Below are 13,027 nucleotides of genomic sequence, written 5' to 3'. Positions count from 1 at the left end.
TGTAACACCACTCACAAAGATAAACTCAAAATGGATGAAAGACCTCAGTGTGAGACAGGAATCTATAAAAATCCTAGAGGAGAATATAGGCAGTAACCTCCTTGACATCAGCCACAGCAACTTCTTTCAAGATACATCTCCAAAAGCTAGTGAAACAAAAGCAAAAATGAACTTTTGGGACTTCATCAAGATAAAAAGCTTCTGCACAGCAAAGGAAACAGTCAACAAAACAAAGAGGCAACCCACAGAATGGGAGAACATCTTTGCAAATGACACTACAGATAAAGGGCTGGTATCCAAGATGTATAAAGAACTTCTTAAACTCAACACTCAAAAAAAACAAATAATCAAGTCAAAAAATGGGCAGAAGACATGAAAAGACACTTCTCTGAAGAAGACATACAAATGGCTAACAGACACATGAAAAAATGTTTATCATCATTAGCCATCAGGGAAATTCAAATCAAAACCACATTGAGATACCACCTTACACCAGTTAGAATGGCAAGAATGGACAGGGAAAGAAACAACAAATGTTGGAGAGGTTGTGGAGAAAGGGGAAGCCTCTTGCACTGTTGGTGGGAATGCAAGTTGGTACAGCCACTTTGGAAAACAGTGTGGAGGTGCCTCAAAAATTTAAAAATAGAGCTACCCTATGACCCAGCAATTGCACTCCTGGGTATTTACCCCAAAGACACAGATGTAATGAAAAGAAGAACCATATGCACCCCAATGTTCATAGCAGGAATGTCTACAATAGCCAAACGGTGGAAAGAGCTGAGATGCCCTTCAACAGATGAATGGATAAAGATGTGGTCCATATATACAATGGAATATTTCTTAGCCATCAGAAAGGATGAATACCCAACTTTTACATCAACATTGATGGGACTAAAGGAGATTATGCTAAGTGAAATAAGTCAATTATCATATGGTTTCACTTATTTGTGGAACATAAAGAATGGCGTGGAGGACATTAGGACATTAGGAGAAGGGAAAAATGAAGGAAGGGAAAAATGAAGGAAGGGAAAAATGAAGGAGGGGAATTGGAGGGAGAGATGAACCATAAGAGACTATGGACTCTGAGAAACAGAGTTTTAGAGGGGAGGGGGGTGGGGGGATTTGTTAGCCTGGTGATGGGTATTAAGGGGGACACGTACTGCATGGAGCATTGGGTGTTACACAAAAACAATGGATCGTGGATCACCACATTAAAACTAGTGATGTATTGTATGGTGACTAATATAACACAATAAAATTTTTAAAAATATTTTTAAAAATTTTAAAAAATAAAATGTAAAAAAAAAGTTGCTTTGGCTATTTGGGGTCTTTTGTTGTTCCATACAAACTTTAAGATTGTTTGTTCTATTTCCGTGAAAAATGATGTTGGTATTTCAATATGGATTGCATTTAATGTGCAGGTTGCTTTGTGTAGTATAGACATTTTAACAATAGTTCTTTCAATCCATGAACATAGAATGTTTTTCCATTTCTTTGTGTCAGCTTTAATTTCTTTCATATGTGTTTTAAAGTTTACAGAGTACAGATCTTTTATCTTTTTGGTTAGGTTTATTTCTAGGTATCTTATGGTTTTGGGAGCAATTATTACTGGAATCGATTCCTTGATTTCTATTTCTGCTGCTTCATTATTGGTGTATACAAATGCAAAACATTTCTGTACAATGATTCTGTATCCTGTGACTTTACTGAATTCATATATCAGTTCTAGCAAATGTTTGGTGGATTCTTTTGGGTTTTCTATATAGAGTGTCATGTCATATGCAAATAGTGAAAGTTTGACTTCTTCCTTGCCAATATGGATGCCTTTTATTTCTTTGTGTTGTCTGCTATGGTTAGGACTTCCAACGCTGTGTTAAATAACAGTGGTGAAAGTGGATATCCCTGTCTTGTTCCTGATGATACAGGAAAAGCTCTCAGTTTTTCCCCATTGAAGATGATATTAGCTGTGGAATTGTTGTGTGTAGCCTTTCTTATGTTGAGGTGTGTTTCCTCTAACCCTACGTTGTTGAAAGTTTTTGTCATGAATGAATGTTGTACTTTGTCAAATGCTTTCTCTGCATCTATTGAGAGGATCACATTGTTCTTATCCTTTCTTTTACTAATACGGTGCATCATGTTGATTGATTTGTGAATATTGAAACCCCCCTTGCAGCCCAAGTAGGAATCCCACTTGATTGTGGTGAATGATTCTTTTAATGTATTGTTGGATTTGATTTGCTAGTATTTTATTGAGAATATTTGCATCCATATTCATCAGGGATATTGGTTTATAGTTCTTTTTTTTTAGTGGAGTCTTTGCCTGGTTTTGGTATCAAGGTAACACTGGCCTCATAGAATGAGTTTTGGATTTTTTCCTTCCATTTATATTTTTTAGAATAGATTGAGAAGAATAGTATAAACTCTTCTTTCAATGTTTGGTGGAATTCGCCTGTGAAGTCATCTGGCCCTGGACTCTTGTTTGTTGGGAGATTTTTTATTACTTTTTGATTACTAATTCAATTTCTTTGCTGGTTATACATTTGTTTAAGTTTTCTATTTTTCTTTTGGTAGTTTATATGTTTTTAGAATTTACCCATTTCTTCCAGGTTGTTCAATTTGGGGGCATATATTTTATCATAATATTCTCTTATAATTTTATTTCTATGGTATTGGTTCTTATTTCTCTTTGCTCATATGTGATTTTATTTATTTGGGTCCTTTCTCTTTTCTTTTTGATAAGTCTGGCTAGGGGCTTATCAATTTTATTAATTTTTTTGAAAGAACCATTTCCTGGTTTCATTGATCTGTTCTATTCTTTTTTTTTTTTCTAAGTTTCTGTATCATTTATTTGTGCTTCTTATTATTTCCCTTCTTCTGCTGGCTTTCAGCTTCTTTTGCTGTTCGTTTCCTAGCTCCTTTAGGTTTAAGGTTAATTTGAGATTTTTCTTGCTTCTTGAGGTAGGTCTGTATTGCTATATACTTCCCTCTTAGGATCACTTTGGTGCAGCTAGAAGGCTTTTGACCATTGTGTTTTCATTTTCACTTGTTTCTCTATACTTTTTATTTCTTCTTTGATTTTCTGGTTGACCCATTCATTGTCTAGTAGCATGTTGTTCAACCTGCATGTATTTGTGGTCTTCCCAATTTTTTTCTTGTGGTTGACTTCAAGTTTCATAATGTTGTGGTCAGAAAAGATGCATGGTATGATCTCATTCTTTTTGTACTTGTTAAGACCTAATTTGTGACTTAGTATGTGATCTATTCTGGAGAATATTCCATGTTAGCTGGCTGGTAGTTTTGATTGCTTAAAAATGTCACCTTTTCCTTTTTTTCTTACAAGTTATTTCTAATGTCAAGAAAATTCATTTATTTTTATATATTTTTTATATATTTTTATATTGCTTACTATTTTATGAAACTCTTGTGTTATTTCTAATGATTTACAAATTAATGCTCTTGTATATTTAGGCATATAATAATCTACAAATACTGAGAAATCTGTGTCCTTGTATTCTAACACTTATAACTCATATTTCTGTTTAATGTATTATTGGATTAGCCAGAATATTCATGTAAATCTCAATTTTTTTAAAGATTTTTATTTATTTATTTGAGACAGAGAGAATGAGAGAGAGCACATGAGAGCGGGGAGGGTCAGAGGGAGAAGCAGACTCCCTGCAGAGCAGGGAGCCCGATGCGGGACTCGATCCAGGGACTCCAGGATCATGACCTGAGCCAAAGGCAGTCGCTTAACCAACTGAGCCACCCAGGCACCCTAAATCTCAATTTCTAATGATGATAGCAAATATCCATATCTTGAACTTTATTTTCATTTTGACATTACTTGTATATCTGCATCTTTTACCAATACCTGATAATGGATCTATTAAGTTAATCTGTATGAATTCTCACATGAAAGCCATACTTATTTTTGTTTTTGTTTTTTATTATGTTATGTTAATCACCATGCATTACATCATTTGTTTTTGATGTAGTGTTCCATGAATCATTGTTTGCATATAACACCCAGTGCTCCATGCAGAACATGCCCTCTTTAATACCCATCACCAGGCTAACCCATCTCTCCACCCCCCTCCCTTCTAGAACCCTCAGTTTGTTTTTCAGAGTCCACAGTCTCTTATGGTTCTTCTCCCCATCTGATTTCCCCCCCTTCATTCTTCCCCTCCTGCTATCTTCTTCTTCTTCTTTTTTTAACATATAATGTATTATTTGTTTCAGAGGTACAGGTCTGTGATTCAACAGTCTTATACAATTCACAGTGCTTTCACTGATGTTGCTTAACATAGACTGCATTTCATTATGTAATCCCTTTACTCTGTGAAATGTTATAAGTGAAAAGAGATGGGTAATCGTTTCTATCTCATGCTTTTCAGGACTCTCTGAATGATATCTTTAATAATGTAATTTATTATTTTATAAGTTTAATTCAAATCTATAAACATCATTTCATACCTATAATATGCAATGTTCTGTGTCACAATCTGGGGATATAGATGAATTAAGCTTCATCTTTAACTTCAAATTTTTCCTTCTACTGGGGGAAACAGATATATTAAACCGGTAAACAGAATAAAATTATGTTTTATTGGGAACACAAAGATGGTGTAGTCAATTCTATCTGAGTTAGTGGGAGGGTTTTTATCCCCCCCCTGAGGATGTACAGGCAACACTTAAGATGAATCTTAGAAGCTGGATGAATGTTTGGCAGGTAAGCAAGAAAGCAGACCATTGTAGGCAGAAAGAGCAGCATGAGCATATCTGCAGTTGTGAAATGTTCTATCATATTTAAGGTTTAATGATAATTCAATATTGCCAGCCTTTATTATTTAGGCATCAAAGAAACAGAACATTGGGGTGCCTGGGTGGCTCAGTCATTAAGCATCTGCCTTCAGATCAGGTCATGATCTCAGGGTCCTGGGATCAAGCCCCTAATTGGGCTCTCTGCTCAGCAGGAAGCATGCTTCTCTTTCTCCCACTCCCCCTGTTTGTGTTCCCTTGCTGTCTCTCTCTCAGTCAAATAAATAAAATCTTTTAGAAATACAAAAACAAAGAACCAGAGCATTCAAATCAAAATAAAATTAATTATGTTTATATTATTTGCCACTTTTAGTTATTTGTGATTTTCCTCTCCTCTTAGGTTCTAGTGTAGATCATTAAGAATTGACTTAAAGTGAGGATAAAGTAAAATAATTGAAAGCATGCTACAGAAAAAAAAAACCCTACATAAATAAAAGGAATTATTGACTTACTATTAATATTCATTTCCATGGCATGTACAGCAGTGGAAACTGCTGTCTCCCAAAATTCATTCTTTCTTTTATATATAGGAATAAAATTTATGCTGGGTACATGACCATCTAGTCAGAAACTACATTTCAGGCTCCCTTTTAGTATGTAAGGCAAACCATGTGACTAAATTTTGGCCAGTGGAATGTGAACAGAGTTAATGTACCCTATATCCAGGCCATTCATTTAAAAGAAAGGGGCACTCTCTCCCTGGTTTCTTTCCATTGTTCCTTTAGGCTGGAATATAAGAAAGATAGCAGAAGCTATAAAACTCTCTTGGACAAGGAGATGACAGTTATATGTTGCTAACATCAGATCAGTATGCTAGAAAGAATCAGATCCCTGGGGGGAGGAGCAAGATGGTGGAGGAGTGGGAGATCTGGATTTCATCTGGCCCCAGGAATTCAGCTGGATAGGGATCAAACCATTCAGAACACCTATGAACTCAACAGGAGATTGAAGAAAAGAATAGCAACAACTCTTTGAACAGAAAAGCGACAACTTTCTGCAAGACAAAATGACAAGATGGAAAAAATCACCTCAACAAAAAGAACAAGAGAAAGTACCAAATGCCAGGGACCTAATCAATATGGACATTAGTAAGATGTCAGAACTAGAGTTCAGAATGATGATTTTAAAGATACTAGCTGGACATGAATAAAGCATGGAAGTTATTAGAGAAATGCTTTCTGGAGTAATAATAGAATTAAATCTAACTAAGTCAAAATAAAAAAATAATGAGGTGCAATCAAAAATGGAGGCTATAACTGCTAGGATAAATGAGGCAGAAGAGAGAATCAGTGATATAGAAGACCAAATGATGGAAAATAAAGAAGCTGAGAAAAAGAGAGATAAACAACTACTGGATCACAAGGGCAGAATTCGAGAGATAAGCGATACCATAAGACAAAACAATATTAGAATAACTGGGATCCCAGAAGAAGAAGAAAGAGAGAGGGGGGCAGAAGGTATATTGGAGCAAATTATAGCAGAGAACTGCCCTAATTTGGAGAAGGAAAGAAACATCAAAATCCAGGAGGGACAGAGAACCCCTCTCAAAATCAATAAAATTAGATCAACACCCTGACATCTAATAGTAAAATTATGAGTCTCAGAGACAAAGAGAAAATCCTGAAAGCAGCTCAGGAAAAGAGATCTGTAACCTACAATGGTGGAAACATTAGATTGGCAACAGACATATCCACAGAGACCTGGCAGGCCAGAAAGGACTGGCATAATATATTCAGAGCACTAAATGAGAAAAATATGCAGCCAAGAATACTCTATCCAGCTAGGCTGTCATTGAAAATAGAAGGAGAGATAAAAAGCTTCCAGGACAAAAAAACTAAAGGAATTTGCAAACACGAAAGCAGCCCTACAAGAAATATTGAAAGGGGTCCACTAAGCAAAGAGAGAGCCTAAGAGCAACATAGACCAGAGAGGAACACAGACAATATACAGTAACAGTCACCTTACAGGCAATACAATGGCATTAAATTCATATCTTTCAATAGTTACCCTGAATGTAAATGGGCTCAATGCCCCAATCAAAAGACACAGGCTATCAGATTGGATAAAAAAACAAGACCCATCGATATACTGTCTGCAAGAGACTCATTTTAGACCCAAAGGCACCCCCAGATTGAAGGTGGGGGGGTGGAAAACAATTTCCCATGCTAATGGACACCAAAAGAAAGCTGGGGTGGCAATCCTTATATCAGACAAATTAGATTTTAAACCAAAGATTGTAATAAGACAGAAGGAGGACATGATATCCTACTTAAAGGGTCTATGCAACAAAAAGATCTAACAATTGTAAAAGCTATGCCCCTAACATGGGAGCAGCCAATTATATAAGCCAATTAATTACAAAAGCAAAGAAACACATCAACAACAATACAATAATAGTGGGAGACTTTAACACCCCCCTCACTGAAATAGACAGATCATCTAAGCAAAAGATCAACAAAGAAATAAAGACTTTAAATGACACAATGGACCAAATGGACTTCACAGATCTATTCAGAACATTCCATCCCAAAGCAACAGAATACACATTCTTCTCTAGTGCCCATGGAACATTCTCTAGAATAGATCACATCCTAGGTCACAAATCAGGTCTCAACATGTACTGGAAGATTGGGATCATTCCCTGCATATTTTCAGATCACAATGCTTTGAAACCAGAACTCAATCACAAGAGGAAAGTCAGAAAGAACTCAAATACCTGGAGGCTAAGGAGCACCCTACTAAAGAATGAATGGGTCAACCAGGAAATTAAAGAAGAATTTAAAAAATTCATAGAAACCAATGAAAATGAAAATACAACTGTTCAAAATCTTTGGGATGCAACAAAGGCAGTTGTAAGAGGTAAGTATATAGCAATACAAGACTTTCTCAAGAAACGAGAAAGGTCTCAAATACACAACCAAACTCTACACCTAAAGGAGCTGGAGAAAGAACAGCAAATAAAGCCTAAACCCAGCAGGAGAAGAGAAATCATAAAGATCAGAGCAGAAATCAATGAAATAGAAACTAAAAGAACAGTAGAACAGATCAACAAAACTAGGAGCTGGTTCTTTGAAAGAGTTAACAAGATTGATAAACCCCTGGCCAGACTTATCAAAAAGAAAAAAGACATGGCCCAAATAAATAAAATCATGAATGAAAGAGGAGAGATCACAACCAACACCAAAGAAATACAAACAATTATAAGAACATATTATGAGCAACTCTATGCCAGCAAATTCAATAACCTGGAAGAAATGGATGCATTCCCAGAGATGTATCAACTACCAAAACTGAACCAGGAAGAAATAGAGAACCTGAGCTGACCTATAACCACTAAGGAAATTGAAGCAGTCATCAAAAATCTCCCAAAAAACAAAAGTCCAGGGCCACATGGCTTCCCAGGGGAATTCTACCAATCATTTAAATAAGAATTAATACCTATTCTTCTGAAACTGTTCCAAAAAATAGAAATGGAAGGAAAACTTCCAAACTCATTTTATGAGGCCAGCATTACCTTGATCCCCAAACCAGACAAAGACCCCATCCAAAAGGAGAATTACAGACCAATATCCTTGATGAACATGGATGCAAAAATTCTCACCAAAATATTATAATACAATATCCTATAATACAATAGGATCCAACAGTACATTAAAAGGATTATTGACCACAACCAAGTGGGATTTATCCCTGGGCTGCAAGGTTGGTTCAACATCCACAAATCAATCAATGTGATACAATACATTGATAAAAGAAAGAACAAGAACCATATGATCCTCTCAAGAGATGCAGAAAAAAGCATTTGACAAAGTACAGCATCCTTTCTTGATTAAAACTCTTCAGAGTGTAGGGATAGAGGTTACATACCTCAATATCATAAAAGCCATCTATGAAAAACCCACAATGAATGTAATTTTCAATGGGGAGAAATGGAGAGCTTTCCCCCTAAGGTCAGGAATGCAGCAGGGATGGTCCACTATCACCGCTGCTATTCAACATAATATTAGGAGTCCTATTCACAGCAAGCAGACAACAAAGAGAAATAAAAGGCATCCAAATCGGCAAAGACGAAATCAAACTCTCACTCTTTGCAGATGACATGATACTTTATGTGGAAAACCCCAAAGACTCCACCACAAAACTGCTAGAACACATACAGGAATTCAGTAAAGTGGCAGGATATAAAATCAATGCACAGAAATCAGGGGCATTCCTATACACTAACAACAAGACAGAAGAAAGAGAAATTAAGGAGTTGATCCCATTGATAATTGCACCCAAAACCCTAAGATACCTAGGAAAAAATCTAACCAAAGAGGCAAAGGATCTGTACTCAGAAAACTATAAAATACTCATGAACGAAATTGAGAAAGACACAAAGAAATGGAAAAACGTTCCATGCTCATGGATTGGAAGAACAAATATTGTGAAGATGTCAATGCTACTAGAGCAATCTACACATTTAATGCAATCCCTATCAAAATACCATCCACTTTTTTCAAAGAAATGGAACAAATAATCCTAAAATTTGTATGGAATCAGAAAAGCCCCCGAATAGCCAGAGGAATGTTGAAAAAGAAAAGCAAAGCTGGTGGCATCACAATTCCGGACTTCCACCTCTATTACAAAGCTGTCATCATCAAGACAGTATGGTACTGGCACAAAAACAGACACATAGATCAACGGAACAGAATAGAGCGCCCAGAAATGGACCCTCAACTCTATGGTCAACTAATCATCCACAAAGCAGGAAAGAATGTCCAATGGAAAAAAGACCATCTCTTCAACAAATGGTGTTGGGAAAATTGGACAACAACATGAAGAAGAATGAAACTGGACCATTTCCTTCCACCAAACACAAAAATAGACTCAAAATGGTTGAAAGACCTCAATGTGAGACAGGAATCCATCAAAATCCTAAAGGAGAACACAGGCAGCAACCTCTTTGACTTCAGCTGCAGCAACTTCTTCCTAGAAACATCACCAAAGGCAAGGGAAGCAAAGGCAAAAATGAACTATTGGGATTTCATCAAGATCAAAAGCTTTTGCACAGCCAAAGAAACAGTCAACAAAACCAAAAGACAGCTGACAGAATGGGAGAAGATATTTGCAAAGGACATATCTGATAAAGGGCTAGTATCCAAATCTATAAAGAACTTCTTAAACTCAACACCCAAAGAACAAATGATCCAATCAAGAAATGGGCAGAAGACATGAACAGACATTTTTCCAAAGCATCCAAATGGCCACAGATACATGAAAAAGTGCTCAACATCGCTCGGTATCAGGGAAATCCAAATCAAAACCTCAATGAGATACCACCTCACACCAGTCAGAATGGCTACAATTAACAAGTCAGGAAAGGACAAATGTTGGTGGGGATGTGGACAAAGGGGAACCCTCCTGCCCTGTTGGTGGGAATGCAAGCTGGTGCAGCCACTCTGGAAAACAGTATGGGTGTTCCTCAAAAAGTTGAAAATAGAGCTACCATACGATTCAGCAATTGCACTACTGGATATTTACCCCAAAGATACAAATGTAGGGATCCAAAGGGGTACGTGCACCCCGATGTTTATAGCAGCAATGTCCACAATAGCCAAACTGTGGAAAGAGCCAAGATGTCCATCGACAGATGACTGGATAAAGAAGGTGTGGTATATATATACAATGGAATATTATGCAACCATCAAAGGAATGAGATCTTCCAATTTGCAATGACGTGGATGGAACAGGAGGGTATTATGTTGAGGGAAATAAGTCAATCAGAGAAAGACATGTATCATATGATCTCACTGATATGAAGAATTCTTAATCTTAGGAAACAAATTGAGGGTTGCTGGAGTGGTGGGGGGTGGGAGGCATGGGGTGGCTGGGTGATAGACATTGGGGAGGGTATGTGCTATGGTGAGCACTGTGAATTGGGTAAGACTGTTGAATCACAGACCTGCACCTCTGAAACAAATAATACAGTATATGTTAAAAAGAAAAAAAAGAAGATAGCAAGAGGGGAAAAATGAAGGGGGGGAATTGGAGGGGGAGATGAACCATGAGAGACTATGGACTCTGCAAAACAAACTGAGGGTTCTAGAGGGGAGGGGGTGGGGGAATATGTTAGCCTGGTGATGGGTATTAAAGAGGGCACGTTTTGCCGGAGCACTGAGTGTTATTCGCAAACAATGAATCATGGAACACTACATCAAAAACTAATGATGTAATGTATGGTGATTAACATAACATAAAAAAAAAGAATTGCATATCCCTCCTAATTTTGAAGATGTCTACCAAATTTGATGTGAAAGCAAAATAAACCTCTCTAGTTTAAGCAACTATTATTTGAGATCTCTGAGTTACAGCAGCCAAATCAGTATCTAATATAACACATGTATTACTTCTAAAAAAGCCTTAGAAACAATTCTTTGTGATTAATTGTGGACTTGTTAATGAGTACACGAACTGATAAAAATGAAATTTCTGCATTGGTAACTTTGGTTAATTCTGATGCAAAAGATAACTCTGTTGTAGCATTCCTCCTCTTTGACAAGAGAGATAATACTTCAAATAAACTTTTATTTTCATAGTTTAAATATCTCAAATTGCACAGAAAATATTTTTCACATATTGACAAGATTAACACTAAAATAATTGTAATAGTCACTATTGGGGAATTTTTTCAAAATGGCATAAAGATAATTTAAATAATTAAAAATACATGCTGATTAAGCTATTTCTGACCTAGTATTTTTTAAGAAAAAATAAAAATGAAAAGAACTAATCCAGAAGCTGAATTTCAATCTAAGTTGTCAGAGGAAATTTTTTTAAAAAAAATTTTAAATTTAAATTCAATTTATTTTTTAAGGATTTTATTTATTTATTTGACAGAGAGAGTGCACAAGAGCAGGGTGAAGGGCAGAGGGAGAAACAAACTCCCCACTGAGTGGGGAGCCCGATGCAAGGCTTGATCCCAGGACTCCAGGATCATGACCTGAGCTGAAGGCAGATGCTAAACAGACTGAGCCACCCAGGCACCCCTAAATTCAATTTAGTTAACATATACTGTATTATTAGTTTCAGGGGTAGAAATTAGTGATTCATCAGTTGCATATAACACCCAATGCTCATTACATCAACTCCCCTCCTTAATGCCCATCACTCAATTACCCCATCCCCCCATTTCCCCTCCAACAACCCTCAGTTTGTTTCCTATAGTTAAGAGTCTCTTATGGTTTGTCTCCCTCTGTTTTTATCTCATTTTATTTTTCCTTCCCTTCCCCTATGTGCATCTGTTTTGTTTCTTAAATTCCACATATGAGTGAAATCATATGGTATTTGTCTTTCTCTAACTGACTTATTTCACTTAGCATAGTACCCTCTAGTTCCAACCACATTGTTGCAAATGGCAAGATTTCATTCTTTTTGATGGCCGAGTAATATTCCATTGTGTTTGTGTGTGTGTGTGTGTACACATACACACACACACACATATATATATACACACACACACACACATATATATAAATCATTTCTTCATCCATTCATCTGTGGATGGACATCTGGACTCTTTCCATATTTTGGCGATTGTGGACATTGCTGCTATAAACTTTCAGGTGCATGTGCCCCTTCAAATCACTAATTTTGCATCCTTTGGATAAATACCTCAGTGCAATTTTGCTGGGTCATAGGGTAGTTCTATTTTTAATTTCTTGAGGAAACTCCATACTGTTTTCCAGATTTGACCTCTTGTCCCAAGCTTCTTTCATGATTTTCTCTTTATCTCTGTAATTTGCAAGCTTCACTATATGTCACAAGGTGTTGACCTATTTTTGTTGAATTTGAGGGGGGTTCTCTGTGCTTCCTGAAATTGAATGCCTGTTTCCTTCCCCAGATTAGGGAAGTTCTCAGCTATAATTTGTTCAAATAAACCTTCTGCCCCTTTTTCCTGCTTCTCATCTTCTGGGACTCCTATAACACAGATATTATTTTGCTTTATGGAATCATTGAATTCCCTAGGTCTACCTTTGTGGTCTAATAGTTTTCTCTCCCTCTTCTTTTCAGCTTCCTTATTTTCCATAATTTTATCTTCTATATCACTGATTCACTGTTCTGCTTCATTCATCTCATTTTTATGGCCTCCACTCTGGACTGCATCTCAGTAATAGCTTTTGTAATTTTGGCCTGACTAGATTTTATATCTTTTATCTCTACAGTAAGG

This window comes from Mirounga leonina, unplaced genomic scaffold (genome assembly GCF_011800145.1).
Source record: "Mirounga leonina isolate KUSES-001 unplaced genomic scaffold, KU_Mleo_1.0 Mir_204, whole genome shotgun sequence".
In the NCBI taxonomy this organism is placed as follows: domain Eukaryota; kingdom Metazoa; phylum Chordata; class Mammalia; order Carnivora; family Phocidae; genus Mirounga; species Mirounga leonina.
The sequence above is the reverse complement of the archived record's forward strand: the minus strand, read 5'-3'. Positions refer to the sequence as shown.